The sequence below is a fragment of the Chiloscyllium plagiosum genome, chromosome 14 (genome assembly GCF_004010195.1).
Source record: "Chiloscyllium plagiosum isolate BGI_BamShark_2017 chromosome 14, ASM401019v2, whole genome shotgun sequence".
In the NCBI taxonomy this organism is placed as follows: Eukaryota; Metazoa; Chordata; class Chondrichthyes; order Orectolobiformes; family Hemiscylliidae; genus Chiloscyllium; species Chiloscyllium plagiosum.
Window position 1 is genome coordinate 24630246 of NC_057723.1, and position 11667 is coordinate 24641912.

General features: G+C 41.4%; 1 protein-coding gene across 5 annotated transcripts in view; it reads left to right on the forward strand.

The window, feature by feature from the left end:
- The window catches only part of atp10b (ATPase phospholipid transporting 10B), a 268819-nt gene that overhangs the window by 16822 nt on the left and 240330 nt on the right, over positions 1-11667 (forward strand). For 4 of the 5 annotated variants that reach the window (XM_043703360.1, XM_043703365.1, XM_043703366.1 and 1 more), the window contains exon 2: positions 7827-7919. The exons of the other annotated variant lie outside the window; for it this stretch is intronic. The gene's annotated coding sequence lies outside the window, so the exon portion shown is untranslated. The remainder of the gene's footprint in view (positions 1-7826; positions 7920-11667) is intronic. 5 annotated transcript variants of the gene reach the window in all.

Genomic DNA, 11667 nt, shown 5'->3' on the forward strand with positions numbered 1-11667 from the left:
GTGATCCCAAGAAAGATCTGGTATTAACAAGTGATACCTCTCCATATGGCATTGGGGTGGTATTAAATCATGGATAGCCCAATGGAGAGGAATGCCCAATAGTATGTGCATCCAGGACTTTGGCAATGCAGACCGTAAATACACCCAGATAGAGAAGGAAGGTTTGGTGGTCATATTTGGAGACAGGAAATTCCACTAATAACTTTAGGGACGTACATTTGTAATAATAAAAACCCCTTCTAGGCCTATTTAAAGAGGACAGGGTAGTGCCGCCCATTGCTTCAGATCAAATTCTGTGATGGGCTCTATTACTTAATTTATATAATTACAAGTTAGAATGCCATCCGGGATGCCAAGTAGGAAATGCGGATGCATTAACTTGCCTCCCATTAGCAGATACACCACCAGTGGTACCGCCAGAGGAAGATTCCATAATTGGTTTGAATTTTGTGGACACACTTAAAGTCAAAGCTAACAATTTCAAACTTTGGACACTGAAAGATCCAGTCCCGGCAAAACATTTGTGGGAATGGCAGGGAAACCCTGTACTTGGTTACACATCAGCTACACAGGTTGCTTCATGGACTCAATGTTCCTAGTCATTGTGGACACCCTCAAAAAGGGACTGGAAGTTCATACAGCTCATTTGTGAAGCACAGTGACAATGGGCGGCACGGTGGCACAGTGGTTAGCACTGCTGCCTCACAGCGCCAGAGACCCGGGTTCAATTCTCGCCTCAGGCGACTGACTGTGTGGAGTTTGCACGTTCTCCCCGTGTCTGCGTAGGCACTCTCCGGGTGCTCTGGTTTCCTCCCACAGTCCAAAGATGTGCAGGTCAGGTAAATTGGCCATGCTAAATTGCCCGTAGTGTTAGGTAAGGGGTAAATGCAGGGGTATGGGTGGGTTGCACTTCGGCGGCCCACTGTGGACTTGTTGGGCTGAAGGGCCTGTTTCCATACTGTAAGTAATCTAATCTAAACTGATAGAAAAACTGCACGCATCTTTTGCCATACATGGATTCCTGGCAGGTAGTTTGAGTATTTCCTCAAGTCAAATGGTATTCAGTATCTAAGGACAGTTCTCTACTATCCATCATCTATTAGTCTAGCAGAAAGAGCAGTCCAAACTTTGAAGGCAGGCTTAAAGAAACAGCATAGAGTTTTGCTGGATACCAAACTTCCGATTCCTATTTGATTATAGGACCACACCATGCAACTACAGGGATAGTTCCAGCAGAGTTGCTAATGGGGAGAAGACTCTGTACCAGGTTAAGTCTGATATTTCTAGACTTGGTAGGAGGTGAGTGGAGGGAGGCATTTAGAAGGCCAATGCTGGATATAAGACTCCGCTAAGTGAGAAAGACAGCTTTCTTTAGATGACAAAGTTTGGTGTAGAAATCACAGGACTGGCCCTGCATCAGTAAGAGGCATGGTTGACATGAAGTCAGGTCCAGTGGTGAATAAAGTTTGAGTAGGTGCGATAGTGCTAAACAAGCTTGTGGACCATATGAAAGCTGCAAACTCGCAAATGGTGAAGGAGCAGTACTTGCTTGGCTCCTCGACAGCCCCTCAGACTGTTCTGGAGCTCATTGTTTTTCTTTCTCCATCAAGTGTTGAAGGTACCTCAAACTCTGAGATGGAACAGCCAGTGTCACTGCCTCAACATCTTTTTTTTTGTCTGAAGAAGAGAACAAATGCCTTCTTTTATCCAACAATTGTAGTATCTCCATATTAGCTTGAGCATGTCTGAATGAATTCTAAAACAATGTGGTGTGATAAAACTGAGAGTTTAAGACAACAATTTGAGTACTTCCATGCACTTGAAGAAATACAATATAAATAAATACTCTCTGTCTGCTCAATGGTAATCTATGGGATGGAAATTAATCTGATTTTCAGTCTTTCATTTATAGCACCCCACTAAATTATGTGACCTCCAAAACTCAAATGATAAACTTAATGTGAGGTGTCAGATTGGAGTGGACAAAGTCAAAAATCACATGACACCAGGTTATAGTCCAATAGGTTTATTTGAACCCTCAAGCTTTCAGAGCCCTGCTCCTTCTTCAGTTAGCTAGTGAAAAAAAACAGATTATCTCTGATTATTCAAGCATTTTGTGCTAGAAATTTGATTACTATGAACCTTCTCCATTCATCAATATTTCTTTTGATGAGAAAGCTTGTCACTAAATTCAACACAACTCCCTGTGTTTAATAATCTACTGGGCACTTGATTATTGGTACTCAATGTTTTCAAAACCCTCTAATGTTGATGAAGCTGACAACAGCACCCTCTATTGGACTGTTGGAAATATCAATCTAAGTTATGTCTGGTTGTACTGTCTACATTTTGTGGTTTAATTTTCTCAAGTTTGTTCAATCTCACAGACTATTATATAAGCAATTTGATGAAGCATATCGTGATAATCAGGACTCAATTGATATTTTTATTCACCGATTGCTCAATAACTTCTTTACTGCCTTGTACCAATTTCTGAACTTCATTATGGTTTGGGTATTTGTGTTAATTACATATTGTGACCTTTTCAATCCAGCAATTAAAGCAGTATCTAATGATCTCTGGGTACCATCTAACAGGATATCAATAGACTTAAACTTCCCCTTTCTTCAATTAAAAGCCAGCAAGATTTCATGGTTCATTTGAGTTCTCTGTATAGGCCTTAAATGTGTCTTTAAGATATGTTAGAAATACGATATGAAGAAATGCTTTCTTTGATTTCAGTGTCGTACTGAGTCTGTACATGATGTGAAGGGGGAGTTTTTTAATTCCCAAGAATGGTTTAGACTGGAAGAGAAAATTGCAGGAACCTCAAGTAAATGCCCCCAATGTGCCCATTTTATACCTTACTGGAGATATATTTGGATGTATGAGAGCTACATGTTTGCCTGAGGTAGCACATTCATTAGGCAGCCAGATTGGGAATTAGCACAGCTGTTAGTATCATTAGTACATGGTAATGAGGCACATTTTCGTTTGAATACTACAGGTTTTTAAATTTCGGCTTTACTTACTGACACACAAATGCAGAGGGTGCATTCACAGCCCATGTAGTGACATCATGTGACATCACTACAGCTATGCCGCAGGACTTGTACATTGGTTTCACGTTGGACACTTACTTCATGTAAAAGCCAATGCCCCAATATTAATTACAAACCTTGTGATCCAGAGCAGCATTCAGGAAGAGTCTCAAAGCCACACACCACCTCTGTAACTGTCCCATTCCTTGGGCAAGGTAATGAAAGCAGCATTGAGGGGCTGGTCAGCAGGAACCTGAGGCAGAGACCTTGGTCATTGTGATAGTGAAGGGTTGTAGTGTGGAAAGGTGAAGGGGGCAGACAGAGGTATGATGATGGGTGGTCACAGGAGGATAAGAGGGATGGACAATAAGACAGTGATAAGGTGGCCAGCAGGAGGGTGAGGGAGGTGGCCAGTTGAAAGTGAGGGGGGCAGCAAAAGTGATGACCAGTGGGGAGGCAAGGGCAGCAGTGAAGGAGAAATGGAGGTCAGTGGGTTGGTGGGTCAATGTGGAGAGCAGTCAGAGGGAATGGAAAGGGAGCAACAATGATGCAATACTCCCAGTCCCAGTTCCAAATTCTACACCAAGTGAATACACAATGTAATAATATCAACGACACTGGTCTACTGTGCAGGTACATTGAATTTAGCAGGTAGAATTTTCCCATTTTCTGTTAAAGTATTTTGTCGAATCAGGCTCACAGTGCAAATAGCAAAATAAAATATGGAAAAGTCTCCAAATGAATCCATGTTCGTTGAATGGCAAAAGATATTGAGTACGTGTGACACTATTGAAAAGATAGCTAAGCTGTAAATCTTCGTCTGTTTCCATTGTCTTTATATTCTCAGTCAGGGTCTGTTGTGATAGCAATGATGAATCTGATTACTCATGGAATCTCGTTGGGTATTTAGTGACTTCCAGCAGTTACAATAGGGTCTCAGCTCATTAAGTAGATATTGGATGAAAGAATGAAATTAGGGTGTAATAATTAAAGTGGTCAGAACATTCAATTATATATGCAAGCCACTCTCTACCTCAGAAGCACCAAGACAAAATATTTTTGCAAATGGAGACAACTCTGGACTTGGCTCAACCCTGCTCTCACCTCAGTGGAGTTCTCAAATGAGTTTCTATAATCTTCCAGCAGTCTGGCGATGGGATCAGGATGGTAGGATTAGTTCCACCTACTGACTACCACTGTCAAGAAAATCTGATGCTGCTTATACCTGATTTGACATTTCCCTGTGTTGAATGTTTCAAAACTTGTCCTGGACAGAACATCAGAGAGTGCCCTGTCTTTCTCTAAGTATACAGGAAATCTTTTATGTCCACCTGAATAGACAGGCAACTGAACTTTCAAATTCAATCTCACATTAACATTATTGTACTGGCAACAGTGCAAGCGCTGACAGTGCTGGGCTGAACTGTCAGCCTTCGGCAAGTCCTAACAAGTTCACATGTAACTCTTGATTTCATTTCCCAGAGAGAGAGATTCCTACATTTTTTTTTGCTGGCATCAGAAGTGTTAGTGGAGTTGGAAGTAAAAAACTTGAATTAAAGAGTGAGCTCTTTGGGTAATTCTGCAATACAGGAAATCAAAAGCATTTTCAATTCAAAGTTGCTAATGGGCTGAATGTTAGCTTTCTTCACAGGTGACTTTGTCAAGTTTCATGGAGGGTTTCTTGTCATGAAGCCTGCCATCATATCCTACTAAAGTCACCTGAATAATTACTCACCCCTATTGCACTCCTCTAGTCCTGTCTTACCGGGAGCCATTCCTGGAATAAATCACAGTGGCCATCATATCCCAGAATTGGCTGACACCCCTGGTGCCAGCGCCATCATTAAAAATCTGTTGCATACCAGACTAGAGTCTGGAGCTGTCCTACAACTTACGCAAAGGGGGATAAGGCAAACAAAGGAAAATTGGTGCCTCAGTCTGCAAGAAGGGACCTGGAGGCCCTGTTGGACAGTATAGTGCAGAAATAGGACATCGTCTTCTCCCAATACTGGCAGCACAGCCATGACATGTGATCATACTTGTCTGGTCCAAGCCACCCGGAGCAATGCCCAGCACTGTAAGATGAAGCTGAAAATGTGTTGCTGGAAAAGCGCAGCAGGTCAGGCAGCATCCAAGGAGCAGGAGAATCAATGTTTCAGGCATGAGCCCTTCTTCAGGAATGGCTTATGCCCGAAACGTCGATTCTCCTGCTCCTTGGATGCTGCCTGACCTGCTGCGCTTTTCCAGCAACACATTTTCAGCTCTGATCTCCAGCATCTGCAGTCCTCACTTTCTCCTACTGTAAGAGGAAGGTCAATAATCTGCCCCACTCTATCCCAAGTAAGTGCCACCATCTTCTCTCTGTTATATCTCACTCACTCTATCTCTGCTAATGTAACCAGCACCCACCAAAGCTTGTACTCTACCTCTCTCACTACATCTCCTCATTTGCTGTCACCCAGCACAACCCTCAACACCACTCCCCCTGCATGCCCTCTGTGCTGTATACTCATTTGCTTCTGACATCTCCCAAATTGCAGTATAAACAACAACTAAGCCACCCATTTTAATACCTCTCATTCCAGGAGAAAAGCAGCCCCTAATTGGGTAAACAGAGTCGAGACAGTAGTGCATTGCCAGACATTCAGCTTCTTACCCTTTATGAACAAAGAGACCTTGGAGTGCAGGTTCATAGCTCCTTGAAAGTGGAGTCGCAGGTAGATAGGATAATGAAGAAGGCATTTGGTATGCTTTTCTTTATTGGTCAGAGTTTTGAGTGCAAGAGTTGGGACGTCATGTTGAGGCTGTACAGGACATTGGTTCGGCCACTGTTGGAATATTGCATGCACTTCTGGTCTCCTTCCTATTGGAAAAATGTTGTGAAACTTGAAAGGGTTCAGGAAATATTTACAAGGATGTTGCCAGTGTTGGAGGATTTGAGCTACAGGGAGAGGCTGAACAGGCTGGAGCTGTTTTCCCTAGAGTGCCATAGGCTAAGGGGTGACCTTATAGAGATTTACAAAATTATGAGGGGCATGGATAGGATAAATAGACAAAGTCTTTTCCTTGGGGTGGAGAATCCAGAACTAGAGGGCATAGGTTTAGGGTGAGAGTGGAAAGATATAAAAGAGACCTAAAGGGCAACTTTTTCAAGCAGAGGTGGTATGTGTATGGAATGAGCTGCCAGAGGAAGTGGTGGAGGCTGGTACAATTGCAACATTTAAGAGGCATTTGGATGGGTATATGAATAGGAAGGGTTTGGAGGGATATGGGCCAGGTGCTGGCAGGTGGGACAAATTGGGTTGGGATATCTGGTTGACAAGGACAGGTTGGACTGAAGGGTCTGTTTCCATGCTGCACATCTCTATGACTCTATGAGGAGAAGACCCTGACTGTGACTGTCCGCAAGCAGCTGACTAACTGTATCCAAGTCTTTGGACTGGTATCAGAGGTTATCCTTGACTTACTGTGCCAGGACCCCCTTACTGAAGAATATCCCCCCTGACTTAACTGAGGACTGTTGACAACTATGATAAGCTTTGTGTCTGTGCTAAACAGCAATACAACAGTATTTTGAATTTGGTCTCCCTGCCTGAGGGGCAAGGTGCAAAAAAGGCAAGGCAAGGAAAGACAAGGCAAGGCAGGATGCTGTGGGCATCTAGGTAGGCTCAGATCGCGTGAGTCCTAAGACAAGAAATGAACAGCCAGGGAAGCAGCCGGAGGTGCTGTATTGAAGTATAGAAACATACTGAGTGGATCAGAGTGTCCATGGAGTGTACTCTGAGATGCTGGTGTCCAAAATGGAGATTCCTTTTGAGCAAGTCTGTCAGGCACTCATGTCAAGAATCCTCACCATCTAGTTTACTCAGTGGGTTTGATAAGATTGGAAGCTGCATATTAATGAAGAAAGCTGTGGAGTGAATAAGTTTATTAACAAGCAATAATCTTGTTAAATTGGCAAATCATTGCAGCCTTGTGAACATCCTGCCTGAACCAGAACTGGCTTAAAAAAAATGCAGCGAGTTGCTCTCAGTGTTGAGGTAGTCCTCATTGTACTTGTCACATGATTCTGCCACAAACCTTACCATACCACCTATACTTAAGCTCATTTAAGCTCCTTTAAGATTCCAACTAACATGTGCAATGTTGATTACTAGTATCTGAAACAGAGTTTGCAGTAAGCCACTATATCTTACATCCATGTTTTCTGACTGATTTGAGACTTGTAAAGTCTTTAGGAAGATGTGTGTAGGAATAAAATGTAAGAATGAATGTTGTTGCTCATTAGGATTATTTGTAAAGCAATAATTTTCAAAGCATACTTATTAAGCTAACTACTATCATATAAATATGTCAGTTTGAAAATTGCCAACTGGTTTTCAGAGGTCATAAGAAGTATCAATGAATTTGTAGCTATGTGGCATTTGTCTCCTCAGAAGTTCTTAATTTGCTTAACATTCAATTTATCTTTTTTATTTGTTGAAGTGTAATTCTTATTTATCTGGGTAAAACAATTTCCCTCTAAAAGGGCTGACCTCGAGAGTCAGCAGCCTCCATTTTAAGCAGCAGTGGGAGGAGTGAGAGGCGATGACCAGGGGCTGCTTGGAAAGTCATTAAAGATGTATTTATCCGAGACATGAATTTGCATGGAGCATAGGGATACAGGTCCTTAGAAAATAGGCTACAGGTTTAGATAGAGAATCCAGATCAAAACAAGCTTGGACAGCCAAAGGGCCTGTTGCTGTGCTGTAATTTTGTTTGTTCTTTGCTCTTTTGTTCTTGCAGACAGACTTGAACTTTAGCCAACCGTATTAGCTTCCTAAAGTGGACCGCAAAGTGGTTCACATTCAAACTCCACAAGCTGAATGTAAACATTAGGTAAAAAAATGTTTTTTTTTAATTTTGACTGAAATGCATGACTATGAAATGGTTTAATAATTCACTTTATGCCTGGTAGTCTGATGAAAGTAATATGAAATATAGGAGACTTTATTAGAGAGGATGTGATTACCAGATATTTATAAAATAATTACCTTACTTAGCAGAATCAACATAGATTTATGAAGGGGAATTCATGTTTGATTGTAACATCCTCAAGTAATTGTTATAGTTATTAAAGGAGATCCATGGATGTGATGGATTTTCAGAAGGCACAAAGGTTTGTAAACACAATTTTATACACAAAGGATTGGTGTAACATATTTGCATGGGGTAATACCAGGATTAAGGTTTGGGCCCCAGCTGTTCATAATCTATATCAATGATTTGGATGTGGCAACCAGTTGTAATATTTCCAAGTTTACAGATAATACAAAACATGATAGGAATGTGATTTATGAGGAGAATGCAAAGGGATTTAGACTGGCTGGGTGCATGGGCAAGAGAATGGCAGGTGGAATATAAAGTAGATAAGTGTGTGATTTTACATTTTGGTAGGAGGAACAAATGTGCACACTATTTCTTAAATGGTGAGCGATTAGAAAGTGTTGGTGTCCAAGGCATCCTAGGTACGTTTGTTCAGAAGTCAAGTGCAGCAAGAAATTAAGAAGGTTTGTGAAGATTTGTAGCTCAGGTTGAGGTTTAGGGTGTAGGTTTGCTCGCTAAGCTGTAGGTTTGATATCCAGACATTTCATTACCTGGCTAGGTAACGTCATCAGTGGCGACCTCCAAGTGAAGAAATTAAGAAGGCAAATGGTGTGTTAGCTTTCCCCACAAGAGGAATTGAAAACTGAAGCAAAGAAATTTTGTTTCAGATGTGCAGAATATTAGTGAGAATGCACCTGGAGTTCTGTGAAGTCCCTTTGCCTAAAAAAGGGCAAACTACCACAGAGGGAATATATCTAAGGCTCACCAACCTGATTCCTGGGATGGTGGGACTGTCCGATTGAGGACAGATTGTGTGGGCAGTCAGTATTCTCTGGCGTGTGACAAGAATGTCTGGCGTTTGATAAGAGGTGATTTCATCAAAATGTACTAAATTGTTAAAGGCAAAGAGAGTAGATGAGAAAGGGTTTTGACTCTGGCTATAAGGCAATGGGGGACATAGTCCCAGAATAAAAAGCAAACTATTTATGATGAAGCTGAGGAAGGTCTTCCCTCAGAGGTTGGTGAGTCTTTGGAATGTTCTACTCCAGAGGGCTGAGGCTGTTCGGATATTAATAACTTAAAGAAAGTAGTTGATACATTTCTAGTTACTGATCACATCAAAGGATATAGAGACAATGTGGGGAAATGATATTGAGGCAGGTGACCAGCCATGTTTTAGAATTGAAGACCTAGTTGGAGAGATTGAATTGCCTCCTCCTGTTCCTATAGTTATATCGTAGGTGTTACTTTCCAGAAAGCCAGTTGGTGAAAGATATAACTGGAGATAAATTTTATACAATTTTAAGGCTTCTTCTTTACACAGCTATAGATTACAAGCACACACAGTCTAAGCTTATAATCACGGTTTCAATCTGTTTGTAATGAAGTAATTGACCTGTTCTGGCATGTTATGGCACACATTGGAGAGGTGGGACTTGAACCTGAACCTTTGGGGCCAGAGGTAGGGATTCTACCACTGTGCCATAAAACCGCTAATCTGTACATTTTATAAGGGCACAATAAATCCTCAGTTGATGCCCAACTCCCTTGTTGCAATTAAACACAATTCGTGTTCAATTAGCAATAGAGTGAGAGGGAATCTTAAATAGAGTTTTCATTTTAAAAAGCCCTCAATGTATCTTCAATTCTAGTCAAAGTTAGAGTAAAGATTGATCATTCTGAATCCTTTCTGTTGAATCCTTACATGTGGTACATACAGGCATTTTGGCATCCAATTTTTTTTTTCTGTGTATTTTCTCCAAGGCTGCATTCTTTCATTGATGTGAAGTCCAAGAATAAGGAACAATGGTTGCCCTATTTTGCAGTCCTTCAATAATATTACTTCCCACTGGCATCATTTAATTGAGATTAATCTCAATTTCAGCACATTAGCTATCTTATTACACTTTATTACTGGCAATTCTCTTTACAACAGTAAAGCTATAAGGGACTCAATAAAGCTTGCAGCTAGAAGGTAAAATGTATTATAAAGCCCTAACATCCAATTTGGTAGGATTTCGTGCAGTGTCTGTGTTTTTGATGTTTCTTCCTGTCCTTAATCTGTGAAATCCTTAGATTTTTGCCAAAAAATGTTAACTCCAAAAATGCCATAATTTTCTAAGTGAGGAAGATATTCCAGCGTTCTTAAAGGAGCTAAATAACAAGATTGGAAGAACAGGAGCAGATGGTTCAGCCCATCAGTTGTATTCCATCATTCAGTACTGGTCTGTATTCTACTTTCATCTAACTGCCTTGGCTTCATCTCCTTCTATACTCATATCCAGGGAATAACAAATACACTTGAGTTTAGAATTATTCATTTTAGTTGACATGTGACAGATTTGTCAGCAGCAACAGAGAAGAAGAGGAGAATTTTAACAAAGCATAGTCATGAAGGCCGTCATTGTAACTTTGCTTCGGGCAATATTGATCCAGTGCCAGGGATGAAAATCTAATTGGTGAGAGTCTGACATGTTGCATCTGATGTTCATTTTGTACCTGTGTTGTCTCCAAAACAATCTATCCATTTTCTTTCAGTAAACACAAGCAAGTCAGCCATGATCTTATTAAATAATGGAGCCAGTTCAGGGGCAGATTTACAACGACAGTTCAAAACTCTTAACAAAGGTACATTCCATTGAAAATGGAAGTCTCTACATGAATGATGCGCCATCAGTGGCAAGTCATGCAAAGAAGAAAATTGTAGCGATAGCCCAGAAATTTGAGATGTTTGAGAAACCAACCAAAATAAACTGAGAAATTTGAGGAATTACTAGAGGAAGCATTGATCCCGAAAAGCATAATACTAGGGATTCAAAGTTTGTGAGAAAATTTGTAGCTCGGGTGCTCATTATTGTGGCTCTGTTCGCCGAACTGGGAATTTGTGTTGCAGACATTTCGTCCCCTGTCTAGGTGACATCCTCAGTGCTTGGAAGCCTCCTGTGAAACACTTCTGTGTTGTTTCCTCCAGCATTTATAGTGGTTTGTCTCTGCCACTTCTGGTTGTCAGTTCCAGCTGTCCGCTGTAGTGGCCGGTTTTTTTGGTCCAGGTGGATGTGTTTGTTGATAGAATCTGTGGAGGAGTGCCATGCCTCTAGGAATTCCCTGGCTGTTCTCTGTTTGGCTTGTCCTATAATAGTAGTGTTGTCCCAGTCGAACTCATGTTGCTTGTCATCTGCGTGTGTGGCTACTAAGGATAGCTGGTTGTGTCGTTTCGTGTTTAGTTGGTTTTCATGGATACGGATCGTTAGCTGTCTTCCTGTTTGTCCTGTGTAGTGTTTTGTGCAGTCCTTGCATGGGATTTTGTACACTCAGTTGGTTTTGCTCATCCTGGGTATCGGGTCCTTTGTCCTGGTGAGTTGTTGTCTGAGGGTGGCTGTTGGTTTGTGTGCTGTTATGAGTCCTAGTGGTCATAGTAATCTGGTTGTCAGTTCAGAAATGTTCTTGATCTATGGTAACGTGGCTAGTCCTTTGGGTTGTGGCATGTCCTCATTCCGTTGTCTTTCCCTTAGGCATCTGTTGATGAAATTGCGCGGGTATC